The sequence below is a fragment of the Octodon degus genome, unplaced genomic scaffold, assembly GCF_000260255.1.
Source record: "Octodon degus isolate 3935 unplaced genomic scaffold, OctDeg1.0 scaffold00270, whole genome shotgun sequence".
NCBI lineage: Eukaryota > Metazoa > Chordata > Mammalia > Rodentia > Octodontidae > Octodon > Octodon degus.
The window spans coordinates 2,376,503-2,393,822 of NW_004524846.1; positions in this window are offsets into that span (position 1 = coordinate 2,376,503).

Here is a 17,320-nt window from a genome sequence, read left to right on the forward strand (position 1 = left end):
ACAATGTAAAAGCTTCCCTTTAGTGTCAGTTGTAATGGAGCCTCTCAGCAAGGCTCTTCCTGGTGGAATGGCCCTTTGTATCCCTCCAGGTTAGCAATCTGGCACCTTTGTTCCTGCAAACCTGTAGCTGCCCTACCTTGAAAGCCCTTTAGTTTTATTTTTCCTTAACTAATTTCAATTATTTCAGTCCAATATATCCTTCTATTATTATTTATAGCTTTTAAAGTTTTGCCAAAGAATGTCCAATTTGAGCCATACAAGAGACTGGTATGATTTAAGTAACGGTTTGGGTATTTTGAATTATGTCTTTGATTTCCCCTGTATAGTCAGCATTGATGACACCAGGCTAAACCTGGAGACCTCTTTGTATTGTGTCTCTGCCTCTGGTTGCCACTTTTTCTCTGTCCCCTTGGGGCTAGTGGAACTGCTAGTACTGGGAATAGGCTACCTTGCCCACATTTTTGCTCCCCAAAAGACACAAGGGCTATGGCCCTGTAGCCCCAGGCACCTTGGGTAGTCACTGTGTGCCAGCTGTTGCTCAGATTTTAAACACTGAATGTTTTGTTTTTGCCCAAATTTTAAATGTAAACCATATTTTGAGGTGGACTAATTTATGGTAAACCTACCTATCTTGTACCCTTCCCCACAGTGGCACCACTGTACTATTTGGAACCAACTTACCACAATTTAAAAGATTTTTTTTCCTTTATTATCTCGCTGAGCAAAGCTAGATGATTTTTTTTGCTTTTTATATACCTTATTTACATATCCTTTTCTTTTTTAAATATTTTTTCCATAATTTTATTGAGAAATAGCAATGAGACAGTTGCAAATCAAATAGGTAGGACAGTTCCAACAATTAACACATTCCATACTGCCTTCCTAGTCGTTATTTATTTTACAAGATGCAGACATGATATCCTATTTACAGACACTATTAGAATAAATCCCTGTATTCCTTGAATTAAGAGAATGTAGCTATATATCTATCCTATTTTGAATACACAGATACAAAATGGTCATTCATCTATATCCCCTTTTCTTGTTTAGTTCCATCATTTAAATATTATAGGTGTGTGAACTCAGCAAAATATTCCAAAATAGTCTAGTAGTCCATAATAGTACTGGGTCTTCCACTTGACTGGCGATGCCAGAAGTTGTTGACCTGAGTCCCCTACAACTCAACATAACAACATGGCTTTACTTCTTGTACTTCATTTTTATACTTTTCTGCTGGATGGTTAAGAGCAAGAAGAGTTGTAGCTTTTGTATCTGATAAGCTCAGTGAAATCCCCTCAGGATTTATCCTGAGACCCTTTACCTCAGGTTGTAGATTCTTTGTCAGTGTCAGCCATGTGGATGAGTCACAGCCATTGCTTGGCCAATTTGCTCTCTGTGAAAGCTTGAGAGAATGTTTTCTCTCCATGTGACTCTCCTGAGGCACACTATACATCATCGATCACATTCTTCTTTGGCCCCATAATCTCCTTGATCAGAAAATTTGGGACACTACTGAGTTACGTGATGTTACAGTATAGGTTCTCTTATGTCCTGAGTCTTAATTGACCTTGGAAGGCTAGGGCCAAAATGTTGGCTTCCTTTTTCTCTAATATTGGTCTGCAAACTTAGGTTATTAACCCTCCAGAAGAGAAGCTTATTGTTATTACCATAGAACCTAGGCTGTTGAGCTTAACCTCACTATCTGTCTTAATATCAAACATCTTAGGCATAACATGGAACATGTATTTTTCATAAAGTAAACTGTATCTGCTGTGCCTTTGTTTCAGCCTCCTTGTCCCATGCAGGTTTGGGACTTGATTTTAGAGAAGCACTCTGAGTTAAATCTTTGGTGGTTGTAAAACTCTTTCTAACCAGAGTCCATAAAGGACAAGTACATACAGGAATTAAACATGCCAAAACTACTTCTACATACATATACCTCTGAGATTCTTGAAACTATTCATCTCATTTTTAACTCACTATAACTTTCTCCTTCTGGCTTCTCTCAAACCTGTTTTTCTCATTAAGCTCATTTTTTTCTCTTGCCATAGTTAACTCATTTCTGGCCCTAGTGAACCAGTTTCTGGCCTAATGAGCAGCTTTCTGGCCCTCATGAGCCTCCATCCCCAAGTCTTATATCTGATATGCCAGTACCAGTACACGCCTGTGCTGAATACTGGCTCTAACCAGTTAGCTTCCATTCTCTGTTGTGTGCCCTTGGGAAGCCTTCCTGCTGCCCCCCCCCTTCTCTTACTTGGTGTCCTGCTGGGGCACAAAATGTAGGGACTCACTGGTGTCTTGGGTACTCCAAAGAGAAACAATGGCAGAAGTGAGGAAAGATAGACAAGAAGACAAAAGCTGGGTTCAGGTGGAGGTCTGTTTGCCTGACTGGCAAAGGACCCCAAGAATAACAGTAAGGTTGTTCATTTATACCCCTTCAAAGTTAGTATTATGTGACTGAAGTTTGCCTAGTGACTAGTAGCTGACATTAACCAGGCAGGATGCTTTTTGCCAAGACTGCGGTAGCTTGACTGCTTTAGGCACTGAGGCCTAATCACACATTTGACCAATTTCCAGCTTCAGTGGCTCCCATCATTCTTATATTCATTTCAAGGACCATTTTTCTCCTCTGACCTCAACACAGATAAAGAAAGGACAAACCAGATTATCTGTTACCTTTAGACAGCTGAGGTAGATGGAAATATTATAGGCAGCCAGGCAGGGCTAGTTCCTCCGAGGACCCAGTATTAAAGACAAAATGCCTTTCAACTGTGGGAGGGACAGACACTCCTGTGGTGGGCCAGATCTCAAGACAAAAGATTAAATGTAGCCACATAGCTTCCTAGGGATAGACATCAGTGATTGATATTCTAAATAGGCATTAATCACCTTAAAAAAGCCAGGAAAGGTCACTGATCCAACCCCCTGAAGGAAAAGCCCCTGTTCTTATATTCATGCCGACTTGCTACATGACTCACTTCCACATTTGATCCTGATTTAATTTTATTTGAGCAATTATGCTTGTGATCTTATTGATTGACCATAGTTTTGTCTCACCTCTTGCCCACTTTGTGAGTTGCCATGTTTCCCACATTAGTCCGGTCTTACCTCGTGGTTTTGCTCTACAAAAATCCCTAGGAAAGCCAGGCTCCTGGGCAATACACTTGGATCTCGTTCTGTCTCTCTCTGGGGCAAAAGCTGTCTTTCCCTCGATAAATACATTCTGCTTTTAACCTCAGTTGTTCCTAAAATTCATTCTGCAATTTTAGAGAACATGACCTCATTCCACATATCTTTCAGATTGGAAGTTTCTTTTCCCTGTGTTACTGTGAATCCATTTATATGTTTAATTATTAAATGTTAATTCAAATTTCTAATGTGGAATAATATACTGGCTATTAATAGGCAAAAATAAAGCACAAAGCAGAAGAAATTGTAATTTTTTAAAAAATCAAGCCAATAATCAACAATTTCAGAAAAAAAGAAAAAGCCTGAGGTTTTAAGAAGCAAAATCAGTCAAGACTGAAGGTAGGAGTGACAGTGAGCATCATTTTAAGTTATGCTGGGTGGTCCCAAGCCCTTAGCTATTTCCAACATAAAGAAATTAGTTATGTCTTAACTGTTTTTTTCCCAGGAGCACTGGGATAAAATGGGTTTGGCTTCCCACTCCTGCCTATTGAGAAGGAAACTCAAGGCAGAAATTACAGTTGTCTTATTAAACTCTCCATACTTAGAATAAATTTCAGACATAGTTCTTGTGGATCTTAGCCCTGACCTTCCTTTCTCATGTACTTAGAATAGTAGCCTGTAACTGACAACTGACAGTTGTTAACTGACAAAGTAACCTATAACTGACACTCTTTCTCTGCTCTTTGAAAATATATATCATATTGTAGTCATTTTGACTGTTTCAGGATCTTGGAAATTTTCTTCAAGATCCTATGAATCAACTCTAGGCATTGTTTTAAACATCAATGACAATTACATCCTTATCTCTCAGTCACTATAGGAGAGTAGATGCCCATGCTCAAGAGCACTGATTAGTAAATGGTGATGTTATAATCTCAGAGACAGGCCCTGGAAAATTCAGGATCAACTCCCTTTAGCTTCCAATAATTGCAGTTAATTTGCAAACAATATACCATTGAAAAATCTAATTTTTTCTTTCCACTTATTTATTTACTTATTTATTGATACCAGGGAATCTAACTCTAGACCTCATGCTTGGCACACAAACACTGTAGTTGAAACATACCAACTTTCAGTTATTTTTCCAAAATATTTTTAAAAAAATTATTAGTAATAATGGATCAAACAACAACAACAAAAAAAAACACAATGGAAAACTGTCCAAACTTACAGTCTGGAAATTGTACTGTGCTACCCAAATTTACATTTATGCAAAAGACTTGGTTGTCATTTTGATTGTGAAATAAATAGAATATGTGAGCCACCTAAAGAGTGAGGCAGTTCAGTGAAGAACTAATTAGAATTTGTAAAACATACCTAGGGGCACAGACAGACTGCATTGTAGTTTTTACCTTTTTTTCAATATCCTCCAAGGGATTAGCACTTTATTTCCTTGGCTAGAGTGCGTAGCCCGTATTTTGGCTGAATGTGCTAACAGCGACATGATATACCCTTCTTCTATAGTAATTTCTGATAAATCTTTGTTTTTACTACATGCTGTATATTTCAACTGGGAAATGAAGGAAAATTATTATTGTACTCTGTTTCTTCTTTTTAATTTAAAACTTTACTTTTTACTTTATATTTTCTGTAACTTTTGAAAAATAGATTTCAATACTAAGTATATTTGAATAAGGGTATTCAATGTACATAATATACATTTTTAATATCATGAGTACAGCCACTGTCTCCTAAATTGATTTTTTTCTTGTGGACTATTTTGAGACTGAACACACTCCTTATTAGCCAGCTTTTCTGAAGAGTCATACAGGTTTTCTGCAGTTTTACAAAAGAATCCAGATATTGCTTTGTATTATCAAGCCATGAGTTTGTGTTTTCCTACATTTTTCTGAAAGTATGGCATGCTGTGGGGTTCTAGTGATCCTCAGCTCTAGGAATTAAGATCTGAAGACCCTGCATACTCATAAATCCCTTTGAACAGCATGATTTATGTAACATTTTAAAGTTAAATTATGCAATATGTTAAGTATGTTTAACATGTAATTTGTCATTCTCTTATTGAATTCTTAAGTAATTCACTAGAATATTTTCAAATTATAAAATAAGCCCAGCCAGTAGCATATTTTAAAAATTAAATTCTGGTTGATGGTTCCTTCAAAAGAATCAAAATACAATAAAACTTCTTAAAATCAATAGATTTATACATATTTTCAGTTGGAGATAGTTGAAAAAATATATATAATATTATAATAATGCTAAGAATAAACCTATGCCCTGCAAATATAAATGGACACGTTAAAATTTTTACTTTACACTTAATTATTGAGGAAACCAGTCAATATTAAATGTTTCGAAGAAAACAAAGGGAAGACGTACTCCTAGGTGATACAGAGTGCAAAACTAACCTGAATATCAAGAAGAAATTGTGTTTTAAACCAAAAACAAAGTAATTTGCATTGCTTTAAATATTAAAAAGCTAAACAGACTCATGTATGAGGTGAGCTTGGACAACAGGCTGAAATCTGTGAAGCTTTTACCTATGTTTACCCTTAAAGTAAACATTTCTGAGCGTCATAAAGTAAAACAGTTGACACAAAGTACAGTAGAAGAGGATGAGAAAAAATAGCTTTAATTCCATAAAGGATGGCAAGCACATGGCATCCGGTAATCAACCCCCAGTTCAAATCAGAAAGTACACAGCAGAGAAACTCAAGAGCAAGAGAGAAGAGTTTGCTCTTCATCCTCTACTACCCTGCCGTTGCACTCCACAGGCTGAGACCAACACACTAAGAGGAGCATCTTCCAGGTTCTGGATCTAGTAAAGGCTGGGACTCACAGCAGTGAACACTGCATGTAGCTGGGTGGGCCTTCCGTGGTAGCTATGGATATGAAAGAAGACCAGCTGGATGAGAACAAGGAAACCTTCCAGATTTTGCCATATCAAGGAAGCCAGCCATTATCACTTGCTCAAAGATAGGCAGAATAAGACACATTGATACAGCAGAAAGTCGGAAAACTTCAGGCATGGTCTGAACTGGAAGCTGTTTAAATGTTAAAACCGTCAAGTTAATAAAAGTGAATTTCTTTATAGGATTTATCCTTGACCTTTTTCATTTGGTTGACCTTAAATTGGAAATAGGAAAAAATATATTAAGTAACTTATAAATTGTTGATGATTAAATCCTTTTGAGTTGAATGATAAAGACTAGATTAGGTTCTAAAAGTGTACTGGATATAAAAATCTCATTTTCTTCCTATCAGAATTGGAGCAGCTGGCTTCCTAGTAGTTTATTGGCCCTAAGGGATTTGTCCTGGGCGGTTGCTGCAGGTTGTGGGTCAGAGCTCTACCTTTGACACATGGTCACCCATTATCATTTGATTATTGCAACTGTCACATTGTCATTAAAGAGAAATTATTTGCATCACTATGAGCATTCAATTCATTTAGCTCCAGAATGCAAAATTAGTAGAGATACTAAAGAGTTGTATAGTATCAACTACCTTTTGATTTTTATAACAACTTTGAATTAGTTGAAAGCCATTTTGTAATTTTTATCAACTGAAAATATGTCTCAATATTTCTAAGAGTAAATATGGATTGCATATCTAACCTGTATGTGAATCTGATATTCTATTTGCATGAGTGAACTCATTTTAATTACCAAAATTGCTACTTTTGCTTACTATCCTAGTTTTCAAATAAGAAAGCATGTAAATTTCATTCTTTACTATTTGTCTTTCTTCTGATTTGAATATTATCTTCCTATATTATCAAAATAAGTCTTCAGCAATTTTTTAAATGAAATGGGGAGATATTTGAACTCCACTATCAGTGGTATTAATATTTATCACCTATGAAGCAAATAACAGTGTTAATATAGTTTTAGGTAAAATTTCTTATAATTTTCTATGATTTATTTCTACAAAAGGATACCAGGAGTATAATGTGTGCCATTAAGATCTGAGAAAAAAGCAAACTGGAACAAATACTGGAACAAATATGTAAGAGTATGGATATTTCTCACTTAAGAAAAAGCATAGTTTGGATCTATAACCATTTTAAGTTTATCTCATGCTTTATCATCATATTTTATCCACACAAATGTATGCAATATTATTGTAATCTATGCTTAAAAGATTTTATTAAAATATGTAAACGTATGACTTGTACACCCAGAAGTTTTAGATACAGATTGTTTAATCTAAAGGTGTAGTTTCATAGTTTGTGAGACAAGCTTTCTAATTCACATCTACTCTAAATAAGGTAATAAGTACTGTTTCATACATTGATGTTCAGACTTTTTATATTTAAAAATTGTTTCTTTTCAAAAACAAAAATTTAGGTCCTCAAAACAAGTTCAAAGTGGTACTTTACCTTGTAGATGATAAATATAAAATCTTTATACCTCAAAAAGTTACCATGTGTAGATTCTCCATGATTTTTGATGGAGAACAGTAAGTTGATAATATTATAAATCAAAAATGTATCTAGCTTACCAAACATCATAGCTTAGCCTAGATTACCTTAAAAATAAAGTACTTTCACTACTTACAGGTGTACAACATCAAATACAATGCTTATTTTAAATAAAATACTAAATGTCTCATGTAATTTGTTACACTGAATGTGAAAAATCACTGTGGATTTGCATGTGAACCATTATGTTAATTGCCTCCTCATTAATTGAGGATCAACAGAAAAACTGGAGTTTATTCTGATATCCTCAAAATTGAAAATATCCTCTGCAGCCCTGTGTGTTAGATACTAATATTGCCCTTTTATAGATAGACTAAAACATTAAATGAATAATAAATATCACTATTTCTTAACATTCTTTGGCACAGCATGCATCATATATCTACTTCATTTGGTTTAGATTTTCCATATTTCTTTGTAAATTAATTTTGAAATAATTGAAATAGCAACCAATATGAATATATTCTTAATGTGTCCCACAGTTTCACTAAACTTTGAACAGATTTCTTCTTTTATAGACAAAGACTATATATATGCCCTCTGCCTCATTTTTTTTTTTTTTTTTTGGTGGAACTGTCAGGCCCTTGTGCTTGCCAGGCAAGCGCTTACTCTACGGAGCCATCTCCCTGGCTCCTGCTGAGCCATCTCCCTGGCCTCTTGTCTCTTAGAGCACTTACTTTAAAAAACTTGAATTGTAAATTATTTCTTTGCCTCTTTGAAATGTATATAAATCTTCAGCCTTTTGTCAGGCTTACAACCATGCAAATGCCTTTCTTAAGCACCTGGGAACCCATGCCTTTTAAATGAAACATAGACAGTATAGTGGCTCTCCCTGTCTTATGGTTTCTCTGGGTGGGCAGATGCTTATCTTTTTGGGTGCCAAATAACAAACACAGATAACCTACTCAGAGGAGAAAACATGAACTTGGGGTGATTCTAAGCACCACCAGACACATCTAATTTCTCTGAATGATGGCCTGTACTTTTTCAGTAACTTCAGTACAAAGTCATGGATTATTCCTCATGATTATGGTATTGTAAAGCTTTGTATGTCAACCAAAAATAAAGTATTTTAAAAACACAAAAGGATTTCTGGAAAGTTACCTATTTTGATGCACTTTAAAATTTCATATGTAAAGCCCTGATAGCCTTTTTCCCCCTTAATTAGTATTCAGTGTGCCCACTCCTGTTACAACAGTGTAAGAAAACATCATCATCAATAACAACAACAACAAAACCTTTGGCTGGCGTGCTTTTCTAAAGATACTTAACAAATTATTTTGATATGATACTTATCAAAGCACTGTAATGCAAGATCCCTACAAAGTATTACTAAATACTATGAAATATACCTTGAGAAAACCAGATACATCAGTGGTAAGGATTTTGGTTTAGTTTGTACAAATATGGGACCATCCTTGGAGCACATAGTATTGTTGAATTGCAGAGCATTCTTCAGCAGTTACAAGTAAGTAACTGCTGAATATTTAATACAAGTAAGAGGCACAGGAGACCTCTGTAGCACCTTTGCCCTTTGAAATACATTACTTGCCTGAAAGCTATTAGCTTAATATTCTCTTCTAGTAAAAACTGTAATTCATCCTCAAAAAGCAAAGGGATTTCATTGGATCTGTAACATTTTCTCTTCATCTTCATTCAGGATTCTACATGTGATCTGTAAGACGATGTTTCTGCATGCACAAGGTGACAATGTGAAGGACATGATATTATAGTAATGTCACTTTCCCTATCAACCAACAATCAACAGATCTTTAGGGCTAAAAGGACAGCAGTAACTTGCTCAATTACCTCCTGCTTCTGTGCACTGATGTGAAGAACTCTGAAATGAGCAAATGCTGCCCTTATGAGGCGGCTCTCACATGAATTGTTAATGATTATCCTCATAGAGGGACAGTATCTCTGAGTCACCCATTTTATTTTTCTTAAGTGGGGGCTAAAGTTCATGGACTAGGCAAAGTCTGTCTCTACAGAGGGCTCTCAGAAGTGTAGTGGCATGTGATTAAAGCCACACTTGAGAGTAGCAGTACAACTATCATTTAAGATTCTGTGTTTTCAAAAATCTTTTTGATATTATGTAAAAATAAATACAAATTACTAAAACAAGACTCACTTTGAAGAACATTTCTTTCATACTACAATATAAATTATGAGTGCTAGTAAGAAAAACATCCCAAGAAGTAACTTCAGGTCGGAACTCTTTCTAGAAAAAAAAATCATAAATTTTACAACATTTATAATTTAAAGTGTGCTCATGCTTTTTTTTATTATACCTAATAAGTTTTACTCAATGCGTAGTTACTTTGAAATGTATACTAGGTTCAGAAGATTATATTAAAATGTGATAAATAAGAAAAGTGTAAAGATGATACATTGAGCATCTACTGTATGACATTAGCTAGGCATATATCATCGAATGAAAACTTCAGCTGTGCTTTCAACAACTCTGTGACATAATGACTGTTACCAGTGATCAGATTGTGAAGAAGTGAAGTCATAGATTTACAGAATTACAGTGGGCTGTCTGGCTAATCAGTAGTAAAGTTACTGTTTAAAACTGACCCACCCCAAATCAAGGAAAGTCATGCCATGTAATGCCTGATAGGAAAAAATCTTTCCACAGTTATTTCTATTAAATTTGATATAAAAATGCTGTTATTTCTTCCATCTCTTTCTCTCATGAATTTCCACTCAGAGGTGTTATTTTGTGCTTTTAACTTTTCAATTATCCATGCTGATTTGAAATATATATAGGCTTATACAAGGTTTTAACACAGTTTATCCCATTTTCTCTGACCAATTTAATAAAGTATGTAATATGGGCTGAATGAATGACATAGCTAAGTGTTCACCTGGTGTTTGGCAGTGATGAGAAGGCCTTGTGGGGATGAAGTTCCTGGTTTTGTTCCAAAGAAGACTTAAGGACCTTGTCTAACCACCCAGCAATTCAGAGGGCATAGATCCCTGCAGGCAAACCTATGGCACACAGGTTGTTATATTTTACTTTGAAGATGAAAGATATTATTATAAAAGTTGTTTTTCTAAATTCAGTCCTCAGTACTCAGGATTAATTTCATTGTTCACACTGTAAAATCAATGAGCTTGGGGTGACAGTGGGAACCCCCAGTTTCTAAAAGGTTTAGCATCACTGGCATAGGCATATGTTTTCATGATAATTTTCTGATGACAGCTACTAGGACACTTTTTTGTGCAGGTAATATACCGAAGCATTACCAGAAGAAACCAAACAAGATAACTGTCATGAGTTGAGCTTAACTGTAGAAGCTTACAGGGGTGTGGGGTCCGTAGCGTGGAGTGTGCGACACATCTAACTCTTGAGTTGTGATTGTGATTTGTGGTGGACAATTCCTCATATCAAAGTGGATCTCACTGTATGGTGGTATTAATAGCTCAGTGTCCGGTACTTTTCTCTCATTGCTGAGACAAAATACCTGACACCCAAAATTAAGGAAAAAAAGGTTTGTTTAGCTCACATTTTGTGGAGGTTTCAGTCCATACTTGGCTGGCTCCAAGGCAGATGGGCACACAGCAGGAGACAGTAGTTCACAATGGTAGAGCACAGCAAAAGCAGAACAAGCAAAAAGGGAGGAGCAGCAGCTAGAGCCCACCTCCTTCCTCTCCTTACATGGTATGCAGGCTCCTGCCCCAGAGGGAGTGGAGCACTCATACCCTAATTCCAGCATTGGACCATGAGTCAGTCAGAACTCCAGAAGCCTGTTGCATGACTGCATGAGGCTTGGGGGAGGGGGGAGACTTTGATACACGAACCTTAACACAGAATAAGCGTATGACCTCTTTTGTAAAATGAGATGCCTCACATTGAAAGGGTGTGAATAACTACCCTGGAATAACAGCATACTCAGACATGGAGAGAAGACTAGATCACTGAGCAAAATCTTTCTGCTATGAATATGTATGAAGGTAGACACGTAACGTCACCATTCTTTATTTAATGCCTACAAAATGCAAACTGGAATGGATTTTAGAAAACAAGATACTTACATAAAAGTAGTACTACTCAGCCATAAAGGATAAATTTGTATCATCTGTAAGAAAATGGATGTGTTTCGAGACTATAATTTAAAGTGAAATAAATGAAACACATGAATGTAAATACTGTTTGATTTCTCTTAAATAAGGAACCCAAAATATAAATAAAGAGCAAAATAAAAGATAATAGGAAGCAATGAGACAGATTTTTCTGACATGGGTTGTTTAACAGATCAAGAGATAGATGTAGAAGGCAGGGAAAGGGAATGCAAAAAGAAGCGAGCTGTGTTTTGTATGGGTACCGCAACCTCCACAGGAGTCTGTTCCTTATGCACTGCACATATGTACTAATGTAAACAAAACAAGCAAACAAATAGCCTTGTGCTGCTGCTTTTGACAAGCTAGAAGTGCCGATGTTAGACAGTGCCTCCCCTTACAGGCTGGCCAGAGGTCACTGAGGCTTCAAAGTGTATAAAGCCGTAGCAATTTACATGCATTGAACCTTGAAGACAAATGGGCTTACTTTTGTTCTTTTTTCTTCTAGCTATATAATCTTGGAAAAATATACTACCTCAATTTCCTCAAGTGCAATATTGGATTATAATAGTATTTATTATGAAGAATTGTTATGAGGGATAAAATAAGTTAATATTTATTTAGTGGAATGCATATCCATGTTAAACATTCTACTATTATTGCTTGAAATTTCTTAAGTAATTTTTAGATTGTGTGGACACCAATCTTCTTTCAGGAGAAGTTTGGTTGTCAGAAGAAAATAAAGATAAGCAAGAAAAGCAGGGAGAAAATAAAAATGTAATAAAGAATAGAATAATATTAACCATATTTTTAAATTGAGCTGTGTATTTCACAAAGCTAACAAATTCCAGTGTACCAGAAAATAATTTTATTTTTTAAAAAATACAGACCAATTTTTATGATTTCTTTACAAATTTCAAATTATTATTTATGGGAAATTAATTCAAACTGTGAAAGTGTGTGGGAACTCAGAATGACATTTCTGAAACCTAAATTATACTGCTTAAAGATCACTTATTTCAGCTTGATTTTTACCTCTTGACAAATTAATACACAGGTGTTTTCTTTACATTTGGTGAATTTTAGCAAAGGAAAGTTATCTTTCAGCACTGAGTCCCTTTTACATCCCAGAATTTTTAAATTTAAGCTAAAATGTTGATAAGAGAAATGTGACAAATGTTCACTTTAAATAAGTTTGTGATTATCTCAATAACTCATCATTCATTAAAGCCCAAGGTAAAAATCACCTTATGAAAGTTATGCAGGAATATGAAAATGTGTTAAATGTTATTTACTGTTATAAATGAATATGAGCTGACAGTCTTCCATTTCATCATGGTAGGCATTTTAGCTCTGTTTTTTGTTTATATGTAGATAAGGGCAGGCTCCTTGGAGTAGCAGTTACATATTTTAAATAAATGTATTTCTACCCAGCAGTTACTTAAAAACATAAATTTGGGAGTATCATATAAAATGTTAGTAAAATATACATGTAGTAGGAATATTTTGCATAGTAACATTGACTTAAAAAATATTGCTCCTATCAGATTTTTTTAAAAGTACATGGTCTTTTTGAAAATGCCCTTGTTATTTACCATGGCAAAGGCCAGTTCACTGGCTCCTTCCCAGTGAGTTGTGGTTGAGTGCCTAATCAGTGCAAAGCGTGTGCATCTACTTTGGGTGAGCAAATCTAGACAGGTTGAGTCCTTTATGGTTGTCCCAAGCGTGGCTCTAAAAACTGGGGAAAGGATTTTAAAGAAAGGACACATACAAAAGCTCAGGGCTGGTGAGATAGCTCAGCAGCATAAGTGTCTGCCTGGAAGGTGCAAGGTTGTGAGTTTGATCCCCAGTACCACGAAAGAAAGAAAAGAAAGGCTCAGAGGCTTAGAAAATAGTGAAAAGCCCAATGCAAATGCACACAGGGATTTAAACAACTGAGCTAATGGGCAGGCCCACACATAGGGATTTAAAATACCTATACAACAACAAGAATTAAAGTGAGTGAGGGAGAGAATTCCATCAGATGTGACAGGTACACATGGCGGTATGAGCACATCATTACTTGGAAAGAAGGCCAAGGTGGCTGCTGTGTCTCCTAAGGCTGGGAAGAAGAAATTTGTGAAACTGGAAAAGGGAAGAGTGTACTTCCATTGAATACCCTTTGGTATCTTGCTGATTCTAGAACCACTTGAATCTGTGACTTTGGAAGGCTGAAAGTTCAAGTTTAGTGGTGACAGTTACTATCTCTTAACCTGGCCAATGCTGACATGCTCTATCTCTTTATCTATGAGTCAGGTAGATAACTTAGCCCGTGCCACAGAGTACAAGATAAGCTCCGAGGAAATACCACTTTCCAGAGTAAGCAACTTGAAAGCATTTGCAAAACATGCAACATGATAGAATGCAGTGATGACAAGTTGGCAGGACTCTGATACTCAGGCACAGCTGAAGCTGAAACAGTGTGCTGACTGAAAGGCAGCACCGCTGAAATGTCTGTTGCATGACTCTATGTGCTTGCAAAGTGCACATAGGCGAACACATCTGAGTTAGTGTTGGAACTGGGAATGGAGTATAGGTACAGGGGTTTCCCCTTGCAGTGGTATAAATGTTACTAACCTCAGTGGAATGAAAGCCACTGCACTATATTTTTAAGTGGTGGTTTGGAGAACTGTATTCAAAGAATTCAATTTTAAAACCAAAATGAGCAGGATTTTCCTGGTGTGGATCCTGTGTACTCCACCTGCTGGCTCCACTCCATTCCTCTCCTGCCCCTTACCTGCATCCAACTATCTGCACCACATCCACTCTCTGGCCCCTAATTGTGCACACTCTGCATATACACTTCTCCAAGGAGAGTGCTCCTACCCTGCCCCTAAGTAGACACTGGAATTTGTTTTTTTAATTTTTTTTAATTTTTTGATATGTAGTACAAGGTGTACATGGTCTCACTATATAGATCAGACTCCTAGTGATTCTCCTGTTTTCAGGCTCCCAAGCACTGGGATTACAGGCACACACCACTATGCCCATACTGAATTGGTCTGGCCCACCCAACACTGGAATTTGGACATTTCTTTTCCCTGCTGCTAATGCTTACAGTCTCAGAAGTAGTCCATCTCCAGATTTGAAGAAAGCAGGCACTGGCAGGAGCTTTGACTGCATATTTAAAGCTTTGATCTTAATCACCTCTGATGGCACTGCCCTGAAAGGTAAGCTGGCCACATGATAGTTGGCACTCAAGCAGGCTGTGATGAAGACACGATTTCTGGAGCCCAAACGTAGGCCTTGTTACTAATATATACAGCAGAATCTTGGGCCATTGTTCAAATTGGCCTGAACAGGGACACGGTGAAAACAGGGCTGCCGTGGGTGGATATCTGCCGAAGTCTGTGCCTCTGCTGCCCTGGGTCATAGGTTTGGTAGGTGTGCTGATTTCTATGCTGAGACATGTTCCAGGGGGCTTTCGTGCTGTTGTTCGCACTTGGCCAGCCATGACACTAACTACTGCCCCAGGACCACTGAACTACGGCCGGTCCCTGGTAGCTTAGACTGGTAGTGCTTTGCAGGCAGGTTTCTGAGTACATGCTTAGGTGACTGAGTGTGTAGATGTGTCCTGTATCAAACGGGCTGCTGGCTCTGTCACATGACAGGAAGCCTTGTGCCATGTGAGATGCTTTACAGCAGTCTTCTCCAACCATACCCATCTGGTGGCATTCTGGACCTTACCCAAATCCTGTGCTTTTCAACCTGATGTGACACTTACTATCTCCTGTCATTTTACCCATACCAGGTTCTTTTAGTCCATATGGTATCCCTTTTCTGGCCTTGCCTCCAATCCTGATTCTTTTGCCTTGCTCATTTCTTCCCATCCATGTACATGTGCTCCCATCCACGCTACGGAACTTTCATTTATGTACACTTTGGTTCCTTGTCCCAGAAAACCACAGTGCACATCATGGCAAACCCAAAGGGGACTTTTATATTCTATTAATGGCTTCAACTGAAGTCTTTTGCTGAGGATTTGTATTCTATTTAACATAACCAGTGTGTGTATTTTAAATTGGAACTGTGTGTCCCAATCTGGAATTGTACTTTTTTCTGTACTCATCTGTGTGTACTTATTTGGAGGCAAAGGTGGCCTGGATCTCACCATGCATACCTGTAATACTGAGAAACTTCCCTGTCTGTGTCCCTCTGCCTGAAAAAATACAGTTTCCCTAAGGAGTTGAACTTGACAGCCAGTTCCCGCTCGCACTGAGCCTGCCTCTTGAGGGCTTCTCACTCTGGCCTCTGCGCTTCTGTGGTGAGACTGGATACCACAGGTTCAGGCACATTGGCTTCCCTCCAGGGAATGGGCTGACGGCTGAAATCTTGGAGGAGAATTGGGCGTTGGAGCTGAGGTGGGGATCTGCGCTTGGTCACAGCACTGGCAATGGCCTCGCTTTTTTGAGAATCAGAGGAAGCTGCTTCTTGGGGTGCAGGCTTACACCATAAAGACTGAGGAAGCTCAGGCTGGGTGGAGGAGGTCAAGTTTGTTTGGCTGGCATTGTAGGGCACTGGCTGAGTTAGTGTCCCAGGACACATCAGTGGGCTGTTGGCAGCAGCTGATTGGGAGGGCTGAGCTGTGCTAACAGGTGCAGGTCGGGCATAGTGAGCTTTGCTGGGTCTGCGTGAAAAGAGAGCCTGTGGCCTTCGAGAAACAGGTCTTGCTTGAGGCTTTTCTAGGCTGGGAAAGCACAGGGTCTTGCTTCACCCTCCCAGGTGGTAGGAGCTCATTCAGGGATGCAGTTGGATACCCTGTCTCAGCTCTGCAGTGTCGCTCCTGGGAACTGTCCCTAGCACTCTGAGGCCCCTTCCCCTCACTTAGGGCCTGTGTCCATGGCTTAGTGCTTTGTGATGTCTTGGGCTCCCTGCATGAAAGGGACCCAGCTCTCTTCTCCAACTTCTTCCCTGGTGGGTGGAGAACCTACACGGATTCCAGCATGTGCATGCCTAGGAAGGTGCGAGGCTTCTTAAAGGCCTCTGGGCCCAGCACAGCTTGGTGTCTCTTGCACATTATGTTTTTAACTGTTGGCTTGTCTTGGCCCTTGACTGTAGGTGCTGGCTGTGTCTTCTCTAGAGGTTTCTTCATGTTGTTTTCTTTGGTTCTCCTGACCACAGTTGGTCCATGGCCCTTATCTTGGTTGGTCATGCCTGAAGCCACTGTCTGAGATTTGCTGGGGGAATTCTCCTTCTCCTGCACTGAAGCCTTACTACTTCGCAGTGCACCCAGAATCAACTGTTCTACCCTACTTGCCAGCTGAATTTTAGCTTCAGGAGCACCAGTGATGGGCTCAGAGTCCTTATGTTTCTTCTTTGTCGTTTGAGGAGTCAGAAATTTGTTCATCGTGGCTTGCTCCTCCACTCCACTCACATCCATGGCAGCGTTTTCACGGGCTTCCCTGGCTGTGGGATATTTCAACTGTTCATATTCATCCAAGGAAAGGAGTACCTGAGGAAGTTTTATGTCTTTCACCAGAACCCCTACTTCTGCCAACCCTGGGCTAGATTGTATGCCTGTGTTAAGGACCTCTGGCTGTTGGGGACTCACATGGCATTTTCCCCCGAGGGCATCTACATAACCAGGCT